The sequence below is a fragment of the Triturus cristatus genome, chromosome 3_2, assembly GCF_964204655.1.
Source record: "Triturus cristatus chromosome 3_2, aTriCri1.1, whole genome shotgun sequence".
Lineage (NCBI taxonomy): Eukaryota > Metazoa > Chordata > Amphibia > Caudata > Salamandridae > Triturus > Triturus cristatus.
Genome location: NC_140584.1, coordinates 303,953,809 through 303,968,508, shown reverse-complemented (window position 1 = coordinate 303,968,508; position 14,700 = coordinate 303,953,809). Strand labels below are relative to the sequence as shown.

General features: G+C 46.9%; 1 protein-coding gene and 1 pseudogene across 5 annotated transcripts in view; both read right to left on the bottom strand.

Annotated features, from left to right (window-relative positions):
* KDF1 (keratinocyte differentiation factor 1) overlaps window positions 1–14,700 on the bottom strand; it is a 119,320-nt gene that overhangs the window by 51,990 nt on the left and 52,630 nt on the right. For 3 of the 5 annotated variants that reach the window (XM_085647706.1, XM_085647707.1, XM_085647708.1), the window contains exon 2: window positions 9,371–9,470. The exons of the other annotated variants lie outside the window; for them this stretch is intronic. The gene's annotated coding sequence lies outside the window, so the exon portion shown is untranslated. The remainder of the gene's footprint in view (window positions 1–9,370; window positions 9,471–14,700) is intronic. 5 annotated transcript variants of the gene reach the window in all.
* Window positions 7,453–7,944, bottom strand: LOC146857222 (2-aminoethanethiol dioxygenase-like; annotated as a pseudogene).

Below are 14,700 nucleotides of genomic sequence, written 5' to 3'. Positions count from 1 at the left end.
TGCGCCTCTCCTGGCCGTTCTCTGGAGCCGGTAGTCGTCGCCATAACAGCCTTCACACTGCTCTTTGATGGCCTGGGGTCCTGCAAAACACCAAGTGCCTGGTTGCTCCGTCTCCCCCCGTCCTGACCTCGTCATCCCTCACCTCCCAGTCTTCCAAATCACTCTCCTCATCATAATCCAACTCCTCATGACCCCTAACCGCAGGCGCCCACAACACCTCCTTCACCGCTCTCATGTGTTCATCACTCGCCACACCCCCCCAGTCTGCATACACGGCGCCGTTGCCCGATCCCGCGTGGGAGGGATAGCCACCGCGGACCCCCCTGCTGCTTCCGACCAGTGTCCTGAGGCCGTTTTGCACCCCGCCGGGCCACCCCGCAATGTGCCGACCTCCACCGACTTGGAACCCCGCCCACCCCCCAGGTCGCTCCAACCTGGGCGGGCCCCAGCACAATCGAGCCTCAAGGCCGCCTAAGCCGTCTCTACCTTGGATTGCGGCAGTTTACTGCCGCCCCCAGCCCAAACTCTCTCCACCATGTCACGCTCCACCTGCTCAGCCCATCGCTCCTCCTCTGAGGTAGGCTTGGGAGGGCCCTCCGCCACCTCCTCCCAGACTGCCCCAGCCCAGACCGCCTCCATCTCCGCCCGTCACGCCTCCACCTGTTGGACCAACCATCGCTGTTCCCTTATCCTATCCTATCCTCCCAGGATTGGGGCCCCCACCGGGGGAGTGGCGGGGGCCACACCTCCTGACCCCCCTCATGGGGGACAACCTGCTGGCCGGCCTTGCCCCCAGTACCTGCCGTCCTCAACTCACTCCCGGGCAGGACTACCGTCAATACAGCCCCAGCTACTCTCTCAGCTGGCACCGATGTGCCCACCCTTGAGCCTGTAGACAGGTCGATGGGGGCATCATCCCCCTGACCCACCGCCTGCACTGCCCTTGCTGGAGTCCCCCCCCGCAATTGCGCACCAACAACCGCGAGGTCAAAACCCCCCCCGCCCCTCCCCCCACTCCCCCAGACTCAATTGCCCCGCTCTGCCCCAGGCGTCACGTTAACAGAACCCCCCCGCAACCCGTGCACACAGAACACTAGCTGTGGGAAAGACGGCCTAGGCGGAAGACTCCTGCGCCGGCCTCCGTGTGCCGCATCTCTCCTAGTCGCTCCCCGCCCCCGCCCCAGCACGCCTCACACACCGTGGCGGCTCAGTTAAGCAAGCCACCATGGCCGCACCCACACCCGCGGATGCCGCCCGCGTCATGCCCACCCACGCCTCACCCACCACCCCAGGTCGCAAAAAGTCCGCCCGACCCGCTCGGCCCAACAACAGCAACGCCTCCCTCACCTGATCGGCAGATACATCCATCACCGCGCACGCCAACCGCCAAAAATCGCACAACCCAGGCCCGTAGGTCCGCTTCCCGAAGGCGCCCGACCTCGACCAGTCGCTCTATCCCGACAACACTACCGCTACACTCTTTCTTTCTACGCTCCCGACGGTGCTGAGAACGCAGGAAGAGGAAGTTCCCTTCCTCCCCTGCGTTCTTATACCCCAACCCCTAACCCTGCCTGGTCCTCCCCCGGGGGAAGACTAGTCTGCGACTGTACTTCCCCCGGGGGCCACCATTATGCGTACACTCCGTCTATCGATTCAGCTTCAGAGAAGCGAAGCCAGTAGGCTTGGGTTCAAATCACCGCATTCTCGCTTGTGCAAACTGTAACGTGTTGGGCGCAAGTACTCCTTTTCGCATTGATACCAATTAGAGCCTACTGTCAGGGCACTGGAATTATACGGCAGCGTGGGACCAAATTATGCAGCACATTGACTATTATCCGGCAAAAAAGCCAAATTATGTGTCGTAATGCAGCACATTTTCTGATAGTATTACTTCATTTTGTTAATTTTACTCGTCAACACTGTCTCAACAAAGCTTTCACCTCATAAGTACCAGTATAACATGCAAACACATCAATAAGCAACTGACAAGTGATCACCCAACCTTTGTGAAGTACCTTCCACTGCGCAGCAACATGAGTCAGTCTGCACGTTCTTAGTAACTTTTGATGTTTGAGCTAGAAGCAAAACTTTGTTAAAATCTGCAGATTGTGCAACATATGATTTTGTGGAAAATCCATATTTATCCGGAAACACCACAAGGCAAAATTGCATAATTCCAATGGCCCTGCACGAGTCGATTTAGCTGGATACATATAAAAACGTATTGTTGATAAAACGTTCTGCAATGATGAACAGCACAGTTTCCCTGTATTTTATTTGGGTAAAGGGAAGGAGATCGGAAATTGTGAGAAGTCCGCAAACCGTGTATGGACGCTTAACAAAATATAATATAGGAAGGTGAAAGGGCGAAGTTTATTTTGACTGAGACCGCGGGCGAGGCTTCGCCAGTCACTGATGCAGTTAAAACTCGCAGGGCGGAGTGGTTGAACACGAGACAGCTCCTCATTCTTTGGCGTCTCACATCACATGCTGCAACCCAATCCCCGAGAAGAAAAACAACTAAAGTCTGGTTACTCTAGCCTTGGGTTCCCAAGTAGCGGAAAGCAGGCCTTCAAGCGCTTCAAAGTCTGGTCAACACTAGACATACAATTATAAACCAATGCCAGCACAAGGCACATAAATACCAAAGCAGGGTATAAACGCTAGCACTGTGTGTCCATTCACTCAAGATAGGGTGAGTTCAATGGCGCTCTACACAAGGATGCCAGCACCCTGTTTGTCTATGCTACCGACCATGCAGAATACACGGCCCTTGCTGGACTTTGGGTTAAAGAAGAATAAGGCAGGACCGTATGCTATAAGCAGGGCCATTGGAATTCTGCGATAGTGAGGTCGTGGCGATTTTCACATATTTATAGATTTGCCACATTTCCCACATAGTCCGTCTTCTGCCGCATAATCTGCATTTTTAAACCCCAAAAAATTGTTTCTAGCTCAAACGTTTCAAAAGTTACTAAAAAGGCAGCAACACATTTTTTGGCGCAGTGGAAACCCCTTTGTAAAGCTGGACTGGTCACCATTATGTTATTTATTGCTATTTTTCAGTCTTAAACTGGTATTAATGAGGTGAAACTAATGTCCAGGCAGTGTTACAAAGTTTAAAAATGAGAAGTAATGAGGTAATACTATTACAAAATGTACCTCACTATGCCACATATTTTGGCTTTTCTTGCCACATAATTTATTCAACCCAGCAGCACAATTTGGCCCTCTCCTGCGGCATAGTTCCAGTGGCCCTGAACATAAGTGCAGCAAGTCCATTTGCACCAGTGAACAGATGTGAGGGGCCCGCTGCAGCCAACCTATGGCTATTTATCTTCATCAAGGAGGTGGAGAGGGGGGTTGGGAGGGGGAGTGAGAGGGGGCGGGGGGGGATTTTTCTTTAATGGCATGCTTGCTACACCACTTGAGGAAAGGGACTGCCCACCGAAAGCCAGAAAGGGTTTCATGCAGGGCAACAGAGGACCAAATTATGCGTCGGGGTTGAAGAAAAGGAAAATTAAGCGGCACAATGCCGCACATTTCGTGATACAATTACTTCATTATGTTTTCTTTTTTTTTTACTACAAAAAGGTATCATCTCTTTAGTACCAGTTTAACCCTCAAGCACTCATCCCATAAAGGGGCTTCCACTGCATGGCAACAAGTGCCGCCATGTTTTAGTTACATTTGATCCGCTTGAGCTCGAAACAATTTTGCTTTGTTAAAATCGGCAAATTATGCAACTGATGATGGATTATGTGGCACAAGCGGCAAATCCATAACTGCAGACAATTCAGCAGCCGTAGAATCGGAAAATTCCAGCGGTCCTAGTTTAATTTTAAACTGCTAAAAATACGTTCAAATTTCCACCTAATCTGGCAGCTGGCCACCCCTGGAGAGACGCCGCAGAAACTGAAGTGTATTGTTGGAGGCACTGAGTGATTAAGGGCGGTTTATACCCCCAATGAACACCGGTGCTTTCTTTGAATTGGCAGCCCCAGCAGAAACATTTATGTCAGATTTTTAGAACTATATAAAAGAGTTCAATTTAGATTAACTGTATGTAGGTTTATTTTCTGTGGTTTCCTGAAAATCTGGCAAGGGCCAAGCTTTCCTGCACCTACAATGGACACACCTGCGTGAGACCGCACTTAATGTGACCACACAGATGAAAAATACGTAACAACATAAGGAAAAGAAACAGGAGGCGGTAGCGGGGGAGAGCTGAGCTAGGGGAGGAAGTCGGAAGACAGGAGACCAGAAGAAGGGCTTAACAGCCAAGGATACCCTGTCCGGCGCTTCCATGAGTACACACACACACACACACACACACGGGGACTCGATATCTGATAATGCATCCTGCACTCAAACGGTAATATCCTGCGCTGCCGCATACGAAAGGTAGTCAAGAACTGTAGGAGAGTCTGATCTAAAATGCCCTCTAGGCACAAGGCTTGCATTGGCAGGGGACTGCGAGTAGATCTTCACACGTGTTTTCCCATGTATGTAGAAAAGCTGCAGGTCTATCCTCATCTTTTCTTATATAGCACACGCGGGGGCTTGCATTGACGCCTAGGGCCAGTGCATTTGTCCCCATATTGATGTATAGAACTTGATAATGAAGGTATCCCCCGAACACATCCATTACAAAAAAAAGCAAGCGGCAGGGAAAGCTTTCGCTTTCACTTACGCTTGAAAAACAAAGAAGCCCGCGAGTGGTGCGCGCTTGTGCGCCAATGCGAGCCATGTGCTTTCAATTATCGCGCCCGTGTCTGGGCACGATAATTGAAACCACATGGCCTTTCGTGCGCGTAATAGACACCAATAGGCCATGGGTGGAGCAATGCATCCACCTTTGGCCTATTGCGTGCCGTCTTTGGGAAATACACACACTCAATCGCAGAAGCCAAAAGGAAAAGCACACGCAAGAGCGTGTGCGATTCCAGGCTCTGTTTTACAACCCCCTACAAAAGGGCTCTTGCCAGCGCGAGCAGTGCTGTGCACTGCAACGCTAGGGCGCGAGCACTAAAAACGTGATTTCAGCATGGAATAGATATAATGGTCTATCTAGCTGCAGTAAGTGTGAACAAAGGTCCCACTGCAAAAAGGATGATGTTTGACAATAAAGCCCTTTGAGTCCAAAGTAATCTTCCACCACTTACGCCTGCTAAGTAAAGCACTGCCACTATTACATCTTTCACATATTATTGAGCTAATCTTTGCTGTGAATACATACCCACCTAGATTATTGCAAAATCCTATCCAAAACAAAATATAAAAAAAATTCAAAATGTGTCTTGTGTTCGGTCTGTAATGCCATGACCAAATCACCCAGGCAATGAAGTTCCCCCACAGGTTCGCATGAAAAGTAAAAAAGCTTCAGAACCATCTGTCTCGACCACTGAGACTTACATTGTCAATGGCTGGATTACACTGCAAAATGGTTTGTACTTTACCATTCAACTAGAAGTCTTCGGTCTGCCAATCCACATCTTCTGACAATACAGCCAATATGATCAACGAAATTCAACAAAAGTTCTCTCCAAGTGAAAGGCTCTTCCTTATGGGATACACTAGCACTGTAATTCAGACTCGAAAATGATTTTCTAAAATTACGAAGGTTCCTAAAAACCCACGTTTTCAGCGATTTACACCTGTCCCAAGCAAGAATTGTGAAGATTTGCTACCAGATGCCGAGCTTAATGTCCCCCCTCACCCCCCCAAATCAGACCGAAAGCATAACGCTTGCCTCCACCACCCCAGGAAACCTCAGGTCTTTGTTGAATCATTTTCAACGTTTTGACACCTTTCCTCAGCACACACAGAAGATGATTCTCACCAGCTGGCTCCACCATTTCGCTGGACGATGGATTGCTTTCTCCAATCTCTAGCATCGATTGTTAAGCGTCATTTCTCCATATGTATTCCGATCTAAAGGTTTTCGGAGAAACACATATAAGGGCAGCCAATTGCGTTATTTTCAGCTGGGAGCTGCTGATGAATTCTTTTGGGGCCCAGCTAGCAATCTGGCTGCAGAGTTCTGAGTTACTTGCAGTTAAAAACAAGCATTGAAAATGCAATAGGTCTCGCCTTTGATTAAATTAAAGCCATTTGCTTTCCTAATGGTATTGTATAGCAAAGCAAATGGCTTTAACTTAATGAAAGACGAGACCTATTGCATTTTCAATGCTTGTGTGATTTGTTTTTCGTTTTCCCCCTGCCCCCAAACATTATGAATTTTTAAAGGTACCCTGAATTCTAGGAGGAGACACCATGACATCTAGATAGTCTCCATTCAAAAGCTTCTAGTTAGGTACCTCCTTTCCCCACCCATCTTCCTACAGAAACAAAAGTTGCGCTAGTGTAGCCAGATAAAACGCATTTAAGCTATTGCCATTGTAAATGACAATGGCTTTTATTTATGTTTTATAAGGCAACACATAAATAAAAGGCATTGCCATTTACAATGCCAATAGCTCAAACTCGCGTAAATGCGAGACCTATTGCATCGCAAGTGCTTGTATCTTCAGTGTTCAAACATATTTTTATGAATGGATTCCAGCAATAAATAGCCTTTTAGGTGTTGACCAATCATGTAATTAGTGTAGATGTCTAATCTCTAGGATTGCCCAAGAGGTAGACGTGTTTAACAACCTAGTACACTAACTATGTACATGTATGAATGTATGCATACACATGATTAATTAAAGATGAAACGTAGCCGAGAAGCAGCACGGCACTTCAAAGGCCCAAGGCAAAGACACAGTCAGCAAGTGTTTGGAGGGGTAGCTGGTTACTAAGAGCGAAAGTGGAGTGTTACTGCATCGTAATGCAGTATTTTTTTTAAGTGGTTGGTTTTCTAATTGGAGCATTGGTGAGGCAGTCCTGTTGGATACGGATGACATTCTAACCTGGATGCATACTTTAAGAAAGCTGCTGCCTTTTGTTGTTTTTTTATATAGCGCTAACTCGACCAGAAGGTGTTGGGGCGCTTTACATGGGCACCAGTTACATAAAACAAGTACACATTCATTTTTGGTAGGTAAAAGGGAGGTAAAGTGATTGACTCCGAAAGTAAAATCTTCAAATACCCAAGAGGGAATACTAAGCAACAGCGATGACAGATAAACTATTTTCACAGAGACTCGTGTGGAGTGCCATCCATGGACACCACCCCCTCCCACAAACATACGCATTCTGGCCAGTAAGAGAGCTTGTTTTAGACCCAGTCCTTTGACCCCTTGCCTACCTCTTCCTGTCACGTCCATCCTGTGACCTCCACACACAGGCAGTCTGCTTGTGCGTCCTCCTAACATATGGGAGCACAGAAGCGGCCCGCGCACCCACCGTCTCAAAGAGCCAGGGCCCCAAGCATTGATTTGATGCTTTCCTGGGTGGCTGACACGGTTCTGACTAAGGTGCTCACAGGTCACCGATGCTCTCAGTGTGTCACGCTGGGCCCCGGGTAAGGTTCAGGGCTCGGCGCAGCACGTCTCTCTGAAAGGGCTGGAGGGGCTGGCTGAATGGCAGGGGCGATGTGGCCCCGGATACCTCCTGCAGCCAGTCGAAGCCACAGATGCTGAGGGTGCCGTAGAGCACCTTCATCATGCCGTGCATGCCCGGGTGGTCGTGCAGCGGGATACACGCCTACCCGCTCTGCAGCAGTAAGACGCCCATGCTGAAGCTCTCTGTCTTGCAGATGTGCAGGTAGGTGACGGGCGGGCTGTGTGGAGCAGCTGGCGGTGCACCGCCCTTGCAGCTACGCGACGTGATCTGCAGGTACTCGACCCGCATCTCGTTCACCAGGTTCTTGAGCTGGTTCAGGTTGTCAGAGAAGGTCTTGCTACTCCCTATGGGGGTCGTGGCTGTGGCACCAGGGAAGGTGAGCCAGGCTTGACGTGCAATCTGCTGGATGAGGGAGTCCATGTTATCCCATGGCATTTTCCTAGTCTCCCTACGAATCGGCGCTGACCTGAACTTCTGTGGCCACGCGAGCTGGGGGCCGCCGTCAAGCTAACACATAAAGCGAAAGCACGCATACGGACAAAAAAATGCGCGCGCGTGTGAAAGATGGCGTTGGGCTGTCCACATGCGCGTGCATTTTTTTGTCCCTACGCGTTCATGTTTAGCTTTGCGGATGGCGCGTGCATTCAGCTTTGGCCGAATCGATTCCAAAAGGTTCTCTCCATGGCGAGCGCAGCTTATGAGCTACTTTCGCCAGGCGAGACCCAACGAGAACTTTCTGGTAAGTCAAGACGGGGGGGGGGGGGGACTTTTTATAAAGTAACTAGGAGTTGCTCTAAGCAGTGCCTTCTGTAATCAAATCAGATTACGTGATGCACAAGAGGATACTGAGGCGCATCTTATGCTGAAAAAAACCAAGCAATTTAAGATAACAGAAAAAAGGGCAAATCTAATTTAAGTTATGCACAACTTGAACTGGTTTATAACAAACACATATTTCCAAGAACTTGAATGGAGAGTTCCTTAGGTCCTCCATGCCAAAGACCACGGTCACTTCATTCTTATCAATGCACAGTCTCTGCCACAGGCGCCCCAGCTAATCCCTGACCTACACCACGAACCTGCAAAACAGACTAAACCGGTTTAAAGGGGCGAGCTGAAACACTACGAAATGGCCTTGAGAATTTTACTTACTAAGCTTGGACAAGCACCTTCCTTTCACAGAGTTGAAAAGAAGACAGAATACATTTGTACTGTACTGGTGGAGCAAAACAAGTTACTATCGCAGAGAAGACAGACCACAAAATAAGGTTTAGGTAGGTTTAATGTAAGCATATATAGTGAAAAGAAAGCGGTGGCCTGCACCAAAGCTTGTAAGAGGCTGCTACATTGGTTAGACTATTTTAGCCCACCCTTCTCATGTGAAGGGAGCAAAGGCAGACAGACGCAAAGAGGGATGGAAGAAACCCCATTTACCTAGTGACTTTACCCCCACCTCGTAACTTCTACCTGAACGCCAGCTCAAGTCACAAAAGAAAAGTTGTTCCTTTACCCCCATGCGCCCGTAGATTGGTCATTAGGAAGGAAGCACCTTAAAAATAAGTTAACTATTTTAAAAAGCTGTCCTAACTCACTAGGGAGATGGTTGCAAATAAGCAGGTGGTGACCCTTAGCAGGTGAAATTGTGATAGAGTTCCTATGGCATACCTCAGGGATTCTATAGTTTCTCAAAAGCTGTTCTAAATCTATCTGGTGCAATCTGAAAAACATACCTATGAGAGATAATGTTGGTACCTAGACTCATTAGCAAGTACCTGAGAAAACAATAGCATGTTAATTTATGCATAGTGACTAAAAATATAACAAATATACATGTTAACTTGTCAACAAACTAGATACTTACCACGTATGTAACATGCCAGAGAAGATTAGCACAATTCTTTGCAGAAACGCCAGAAAAATCGAGAAGTTTTACACCCAGAAACATGACCATTTGCGTCTTCCTAGACAATGTGGAAAAAACCATAATCAAAAATATTTGTGTGGGAAATACAAGGGATATGAACATATTTTGTTTTGTCACAATCTGTGTGTATTGAAGTACAATTTATACCATTTCTAATTTCACAAACCTTGTAGAGTACAGGACTGATTTCTATGTATTACTATAAAAGGAAAACAAATACTGAGCTGGACATTAGATGTGCAGTTTAAAAGCGCCAAGTAACAATATCAACAATAACCATCCGATCGCCAGTTCGATTTACATGCAAAAGGGCAACCAATGGCCTACTTCAAGAGGACTGTTTACCAAAGACATGGAGGTAAAATTACAAGTACGTGCCACGCAAAAGTTCTAGGACGACAAAGATTGAACTCATTGAAACAGGAAGGAATGCAGATGCAACGATGGGTCCACCACCCAGTGATTTGTGAAATCCAACTTTAGCACTGATCAAGAAATACATAATTAATAGTATTCATTTAGGCACCGGTGGGGCATTTTAGCTATTACAGGGCGCCTTGCACTAACTTAAATTATTTGGTAAGATGTCATTAATTTTATGAATTTGAGTGCAGTCTTACTATTGCGGCGAAATTAATATCAGGAACATTGTTATCCAAAAAGACAGACTCAATTGAGCACAGACAATTGGGTTAACCATATTTCTGCGTGTGCAGTTTTAAAATTTGGAACAGGGTGCATTAATCATTTGCACTAGAAAAAACCTGTGTGTCGACTGCGCAGGAGCAAATACAAATGTAGACTGCAAGTCATTATAGTTCACATTCCTACAGTTAAACCAGAGGATACTACTTAGGGAATTGGAGGGTGACCAGGAGGCTAAAACAGGCTTCTCCAATGAGTTGATTATGAATTACTGCTAGCTCCTCAGCTACCAACAAGTAGCTCACATGTGTGAAGCCCAGGCTACTAATTTAGAAGTTTTTGCTTCGTTAAATATAACAAATATTAAAAGTGTGTATTGAAAACGAAAATGTGTGTATTTTCAGAAATCATTAGCAAATATTTGGAGAAAAAAGGCAGAATTTCCAAAATATATTTAACGCTGATTGAGGGATAAATCATGCAGTGTTGGGGGAGGCATGTTACTACTATTTACTTGGTGCCAGGGGCACTGCAGCTATGGATATTATGCATTACCCATGTAGAATGATTCCACATTGACAAAGCCATTTTTAGGTTACGCCTGCATAGCGCTAGCGCTGTGCTTGTGAAATCTATTGTGGTTAATATCAATCTTAAAAGGGACTTACATCCCGCCCTTACATTTTAATGGTTTGTGTGCTTGCCACTTTTCCTCCATTTCTATTGGCTGACGCACACTATTTCCTGTTGTTCCGCATGATTGCTCTTAGTGTCCAAAGGCAAAAGTACTCCTTTTCATCTGCCCAACTTCTTTGTGAGGCTGCTCTCTTAGGCGTGCTTGTACAGGATGTTGAGTCGACGCCAAGACTCGAACCCAGCTCCCAGGTCGGCGGTTCTGACATGTTACGCCACATCCTCTGTCCTGCCCCTCTTCTATTTTCGGCACTCTTGTTTAGCAATCACGGCTTGATCACTTCGCATCCGCTCCTTGCAACCCCCCCCCTCCCCCAACGCGGCCCCCCTCTCAGTCTATGGCTCGTTTTCTGACTGACCCATCACATCCGCTGCTGCTGTTATATATCAACTCTATTGCACCTTTTGTTGCAGTCTAAAGCTCTCTTCTCTCTTAATTTTTGTTTGATTGCCACACAAAATGGTTAAATACATATATACATAAATAAAAAGATATATATATATATATATATATATATTAATATTAAAGCTCATCGTGTCCCGTTCTCCTCTGATGAGGTACAGAAAGCCTCGCTGCAGAAACCTTCCTCAGTGCGGCCTCCCTTCCTTCAGCGATCACGGCTGGGTCACTTCGCCAGTGCTCCTCCCAAACCCCCCTCGGTCTATGGCTGCTGGCGGGGTCTCATTTACCTCGGAGGAGGTACAGGTAGACAGAGGGGCGGGATCTGGGAGGAGTGCTGCAGGGATCAGGGGGTCATTGCAAGCGGTTCAACTTCGGTTTCACCTGCATGAACAGTCGCCAAGGCAGCCCCGTGGATAACCATGCTGCATGGCGCAGCAGGTGCAGTGGTAGAGGGGCCAAAAGCTCCAGGAAACCCAGTGAACACCTATTATAGCTATATGTTGATACTAAGCAAACAATCACAAGCGCAGTTTCCTTGCAGGCACCAGGGCCATGATTTGGATGGTGCAGCAGGTGCAGAGGCACAGGGCAGACTGTAGAGCAAGTGATTATATCATCTATGCTACTTGTAGGTATGGCTCACCAATCAAGGGAAAGACCAGAGTATTTCAAACGAGGTAGGAAAAAGAGCTATCCTTTTGTCCAGCAATTTATATCTACTAACACCCAAATGTGGTGAAAAAGTGTAGGAAAGGAGTGATGGTGCCTCACGGTAGCAACACCAGGGAGGATAAAGCAGGAAGGTACTCGCCTGCTGCCTCAAGGTCTCATCATCAGCTACCAACACTCCTCAGAAAGAAATGTGTATGGAAAGGTATATAGCAAAAGAATGGGTAAAGACCCAAAGGGCAAAGTGCTAGGGTGTATAGTAACCAAAGAGGAGAAACTGTGCAGTGATCTGTGCACCACGATAAACCCCACAATGTATATACACAAAATTGAGCTGGTTCACACTGGCTTGCACTATTTATTCTATGCTGTGTGACTACTCATATATAAAAATGCCGACATGTTTCATTGCCTTTTGGATAAACTCACGGCAACTTCTTCAGGGCGTGGGGTATTGTCATTCCACCCTGCAACCTTGCTTAGTCTATTAAAAACAATTCTGTTAAAGACAAAAGATAGACAAACAACACATAGCAAAATTAGTTGGCGACCGGTTCAGAAGGACCTAGTGCTGTATATACTGTGTTCCAAACTGTATATCCACCATAGTATTTACCGGGATATTGCCCACCGTGGGCATACCTTTACCCTCGAGCACTGGTGTGTGTAGCAGCGATCACTCATTCAAGGCTCATCCACCCGACTCCTATCGTGAGTCTGTAATACACAATAAAAGTTACGAATTACGAGATTGTTGGGAATACAGATAACGGGTTCCTGCCACTCTCCGTAACATGGAATGTTATCCCTCTTGTGTCACCATCCTACTGCATACCTGCCTCGCTGCTATGTAGCTCCTAAAGTGTGACTACTACTCTACGTATGATCGGGGTGGCCCTGTCCCGTTCCAGAAAACTTCATATTAAGTCAGAGCCTGCCCACCTTGTTACCCCGTGGCCTGGATAGGCACTCAGAAATATTGCGTCACAGAGTGCGGGTTCCCATCCCATTCTCAACCGAGTGCCCCGCTCTTAAAAATATCGCCATACGCTTACAAAACATGTATCAGGACTCACCGTTATTGCGTCCGTGTCCGGCAGTAACTCAGCACCGCAACAACGCGGCTGTTGTCTTCCGTGAATAAGAGCGTGATCACGCTCATCACGTGACCGGACTGCGGAAATCCCGCCCCTCACCGGCAGTTAACTTATTTTCTTTCACAACAAATAGCGCCATCTTGGAAGGGTGAACTCCTCAATACATGTTGTAATATTTTAAGTTCCCCTCACGTGCAGGGCAATCCAAAAATCAGCATACGGGGACTTATCTACACTTGGATGCTCAGCACCCAACGGGTAACTTTGGTCATCTGTGATGTTAGGTAAACATTTTTACCAATACTGTTACAATCAGCGTTACTGGCAATTGTATGTGACCCCAAGTGACCCTCTATATGTTATTTGTTTATCAAAATCGTGCTACAATCGATATTGTTACACTTCCATACCCAACCCTCCCATGGGGATGAATGCTGATGCATGGATTCTGAAGCGATGGCAATAACACATGTGGAAATGCATTCTAAAAGTTGGCTGGATGTGTAGGTCATTTTAATGTGATGTTTCTAACTTGCTTAATGCCCCACAAATGCATGGACACCCAGCAATACATAATCAGGAGCCCATATCAGAATGGGCAATGGTGATGAATGGATTATATATTGACCTTATTCCACTCAATGGAATCATTCAATCCAGTTTGGTCTGCACCTTCCTGATAAATCCAGCGGGCTTCCCTGCTGCTCAATCTGGATTCCATATTAAACTGGTCGCCCGTCACTCTTTCTAAAACTACCCAGCGTACATCCTTGGGGGTGTGTTTGTGAAGCTGGAAGTGTTGCACCAATTTTGTGCTCAATTTGCCTGCGGATAGCGTGCTGAGATGTTCTTGAATCCTTATTTTAACCTTCCTGGTGGTAAGGCCAATATAGTGCAGCTCGCAAGGGCAAGTCAATCTATAAATGACGTTGGGTGTGTTACAGTTACTAAATTTATTTAAAAACCACGTTTGATGGTTTGTAAGAGTAACACATTTTGTGGCTGATGTAAGCGCACACACAGAACAACACCCAGATGGATAATGCCCCTGCGGAATGTTAGTCGCCCGTGGGTCTGATTTGGGTCTAGTATGTACTAGCCGGTCACGAATGTTTGCTGATCGTTTAAATGCAAAACCAGGTGGCGGCATTTGCATATTGGTAGTGTTTAACAGATACCAGTGTCTCTGAATAATCTGCCTAATTTTGGTAGAGAGAGGGCCAAAGGTGGTGACCACTGGGATACATTCACCACTTTTCTTGGGAGTTCTTTCCAAGAGAGCAGCTCGGGGCGTGTTGTATGCTCGTTTTTTTGCCTGTCTGATTACTTTCTTGGGGTAAGCTCGATTCTCCAACTTAGTGGCCAGCACATTAGGCTGTTCAGAGTATTGGCATAGGTTGGAGCAGTTGCGGCGATATCTTAGAAACTGTCCCACAGGCAGGTTATCCCGGAGGGCTCTGGGATGATATGATCTATAATGCAGTAGGGAGTTTTTGTCAGTTAATTTATGATGCACCCTAGTCACGAGCTTGTCATGCTCGGCCTGAATTTCAAGGTCCAAATAAACTGCAGATGTTCTGCTCACCGCCCAAGTTAACTTTAAGCAATCATCGAGGCCATTCAGCCAGGTTAGAAATTCACGGAGTCTCTCTTCCGATCCCCCCCATATGCATAGCACGTCGTCTTTGTATCTCTTCCAGAGAACAATGTTCCTCTGGAAGAGATTAGTGTCAGGATGGATGTGGTACGCCTCGAACTGG